Raw genomic sequence first — 4,173 nt, forward strand, 5'->3', positions numbered from 1 at the left:
TTTGTTGGGTGTTTTATTTGTGTTTGCTTTTTCCCCTCAAGAAGTTTATTTGTATTATGACATATAAGAATATTAACAATAAAAAAAATTATTCTTTTAATTCACAAAAACATTTTACAGCAAAGAATAATTTTATATAATTAATAAGTTAATTGTTTTGTTTTTTTTGATTTGTTACATTTAGAATTATTTTTCTAGAGAATTTTATTAGAAGCCGTGCAAAAAAAATCAAATATCATGCTTGATAGATTATTAGAAATGGAGCAAATTTCCTTTATTAACATACCCCTGTGTAAAAGTGAACTTATTTTCAGCTTGTTTCTTCCCACTTATTGACAAAGACCAGATAAGATGAACCTCACTTGGTGATTTCCCCAAAAGTGACATGAGAGCACAGAAAACCCCTCCCTTCCTTATTTTTTTACTTTTTTATCTACTATTCAACCCCAATATAACAATCAACAACAAAAAAATCTATCCCCATTTTTAAAAAAAATTATTTAAAAATAACGCTTGGGGGGGACAAAGGACGTCCTAGCTTTTAAAGGGGGGGGGGAGGGTAAAATAAAATGCCTCAAATATTTGCGGGGTTATTTAATGTATTTTTGTTAATTTTAAAGTTTGAGGGTGTAAACACCTCTTTTCCCCCACCCTTGGACGTCCATGAGAGAGAGTGGGGTAGTGCTTGACTAAGCAATTTTAGAGAAACTGCCCTTTACTTCTTACAAAGGACAATATTGATGTCTTTTCTGCCACCAATCAGTTAAATGCATTCCACTCTTCAAGATACAACAAGCAGATTTTGTGAAATCCCTTTATGTAAGGATATCATTTTATTTCAATCAAATTTCATAGAGATAATCTGTATACTAATAAGTAGAACAATGTCTGTCTGTCTGAAGCTTAAGATCTCAGTAACCACTGAACCGATTGTGCTCTACTCTTCAGGGAATATACCTACTGGTCCTGTGATGGTTTTAAGCTATTTTCTTGGAGAGTGGAACACCGCAACCCCCCCCCAAAAAAAATACCTCCCTCTCAAGTGCCCCTAGATGCCCCAAGGGGCGTAGCCGATTGTACGTTAAAAAGTAATGAAGCTTATACTTGAAGAATAAAAGTTATTTGTATTTTGTCTTTTTGCGCCGTTTACAATCATTTGGTATAAATTACCAGCTCAGCAAAGATTGAGCTGTGAAGAATATTTTGTCATTTATCCCATGTCATCAGTTATTTGACAAATGATAGCTATCACCCGCGCCCTCCAGGAATATTGCGGCCAAATTTGGCCTTTGGTATGCATACTCAGGGATCTAAAGGGATAAGACAAGATAATTCGATGTACATCCAAAATAATAAAACACAAAATTACCCTTCTGTATTTTAAAATTAGGAGTTAAAAATTTGAACACTCAACTTAATGAATCAACCAATCAAAATTCAATAAAAGTCCTTAAAGTTGTCAATCCAATTAATAAGAAAACGGTAATATAAAACTTTGGGGACTAGTGTAATAAACAGCTTATTATCTCCTCCCTGATGCATACTACTACTATCAGGGAGGGAGGGAGGGAGCATTGGACTGGAAATTTTATTGGCCCGCTTAGTTTTATAAACAAGATTTTTTATTGGTTGGCACAAAAACTTTGTTTACTTTTGTAAAGTTAGTTTGTTCAAATCAGAGCGGTGGTTAAACTTTTCCACCAATAATTGTATCCACAGAAGGGTTTATTTATTGTTCATTGCCGTATACCTCAAAATCACTGATCATAGCAGAAAGAGATGGGACAATTGGCTGTTTGTTACACTAGTACCCAAAGTTTTATAATAACGTTTTCTTATTAGTGAGCCTAATAACTTTGGGGACTTTAAATAAATTTTTTTCTTGTACCTCCTTTTTTTGTCTTTATTATATACAACATTTTTGTAATAGTTATTTAACCCTTTAAACAGATGATTTTCAACAACCACCCAAATTTTGACCATTTTGACCTCAAATTTTCCCCAAAAAAACTCATTCTATTCTTGACAATGCACGAAGATACTGCTAAATTTTATGTGAAAAAATGTATATAAATAACCATGTAAGTTGTTTTATTTTATAGAATTTTTTTTATTACATATTTTAAATTTACATAGTCCTGTTGTTACTACGCTTTTTGTTGATATAATTGTCCTTGTTTCTTTAAATTTTGACCATTTTGCTAAAATGATTTGTTATGTTATTGTGTATATAACCATTTCTTATACTTTTTTGTGAAAAAAATTTAATATTTTTTTAGACCCTGATGATGTTTATGCCAATAAACGAAAAATTTCGGTACCTGATATGTGTTGATTTTTTTTCCTTGTTGGGGAATAGAATAGTTGGTGCGCGTCCTTTTTATGAATATAAATAAATTTTGATTGGTTTGTTTTTTAACTTGAGTGTTCAAACGTTTCAACCACTAATTGTAATCTACAGAAGGGGTAATCTTAAGTATTAACATTGGGAAAACAGATCTATAGTAATGTATATAAAGACAACTACCTCCCTTACTTTCTCAAAGACCTCTTTCGTCTGCTTCTAAATAATTTTCTGCTACTTAGCTGTGTTAATATAAGCGATACCATTGGTTGATTTTTAATGACCCAATAGGAAGGTTGCACAAGACAATTGCGATGGGGAGATACAGTTATTTAACCCTTTTTCCCTCTAGTATTTTACTCTAATATTGGGAATGTATATAAATTTATCTGTCATTGTCTTATCCCTTAAATCTCTGATTATAATGTCAATATAGAGATTTTTTATGGTCAACCTGAAACAATTACAAGGTGTATATATTATGTACTTTTTACTTAAAAGGCAAGAAATTTATAAGTATAGATGTATAATACAGACACTTTAATAGCCCAAGTGATGGAGACTCTTTTTCTTTCAGTTCTTTTAAGGGGCCTCGGCTGTGTTTATATTTCCGACGCTATTAGCTGATTTTAAAGAGCTGTAACAAAATCGGGACACGGTCCTCGCCTTGTGGTCAGAGTTACATATAGCTCATTTCCCCTCTATTCTTATATTTTCATAGAAAGATTATCTATTATCTCAGCTCCTATTAGATATAGAGGGCTAAACAATTTTGAAAAAGAATTTCCGACTTTAAGTGAGTCATGTTTCACATCATTTACACTTTTATTCAATAACCTTTCTTTTTATGTCTTCTAAGCTTCTTTCTAAAAATCTTTAAGTGTTTTAAGTGTAAAGGGTTCATATTCGTAATCTTGGCTTTAATGTGAACAAAAGTACATGATAAACAAATATTGGATAATAATCTAGATGTCATCATATAGTGTGAGCGAGTGTGTGGGTGTGTGTGGCGTGTGTACTTGTAACACTTTCATTTTTCTTCCACAAGACCCTACATTTTAAAAGGATCTAAAGGGATAAGCAATAGACGATAAATTGATGTAGAAAAAATATGAAAATAAAATTATTTTTTCTGTAGATTATAATTATTAATGAAAAACTTTAGACACTGCTAGTTTCTACCAACCAACCAAGATAAAGGTACCCAATGTTTGAAATTAATATATTAATATTTCTTTTTAATTTTACGCTACTCATAGGCACAACTGTTCTTGTTTGTTAAATGGCTTTTTGGTTCCACGACTAACGTAGGAGTCCCAAACGTAGGAGTATAAAAACATCGGAGTGGACAACCGCAGGAGTCCCAAACGTCGGAGTGGGACAAACGCAGGAGTGAGACAAACGTCGGAGTGGACAAACACAGGATTTTTGGGACAAACCTCGGAGTGGACAAACGCAGGAGTTCCAAATTTTTTTTTTCAATTTTGAATTTTTTTTTAATTTTGAAATTTTTCAATTTGAATTTTTTTATATACCCCCCCCCCCCCCTCCCTCGGTCCCCTTATTTTTCTTAGTTAGGTTAGGTTAGGTTATAGGCCAGGGGGCCGAGCGCTGCGGCTAGGCAGGCTAGGTGGCCGAGCGCTGCGGCCATAACCATTTTTTTTGTAGATAGAGGGATATAAAAAAAATTTCAAAATTGTCATATTATTAAAATAGCGGAGACTCCTTCGTTTTACTTAAGCAATGTCCACTCCGACGTTTTTCCCACTCCTATGTTTGTCCACTCCGACGTTTGGGACTCCTGCGTTTGGGACTCCTGCGTTTGTCCA

The 4,173-nt window shown here is 33.4% G+C and overlaps 1 long non-coding RNA gene across 1 annotated transcript; it reads left to right on the forward strand.

Moving 5' to 3' along the window:
- Positions 1-2,013: 2,013 nt before the first annotated feature.
- LOC145312876 (uncharacterized) lies at positions 2,014-2,312 on the forward strand. Its single transcript, XR_013877159.1, has 2 exons — positions 2,014-2,081; positions 2,280-2,312. It is a non-coding gene; the product is annotated as an uncharacterized LOC145312876 (long non-coding RNA).
- The last annotated feature ends 1,861 nt before the right edge of the window (positions 2,313-4,173 follow it).

This window comes from Acartia tonsa, chromosome 2 (genome assembly GCF_053477335.1).
Source record: "Acartia tonsa isolate MP-2025a chromosome 2, ASM5347733v1, whole genome shotgun sequence".
NCBI classification, from domain to species: domain Eukaryota; kingdom Metazoa; phylum Arthropoda; class Copepoda; order Calanoida; family Acartiidae; genus Acartia; species Acartia tonsa.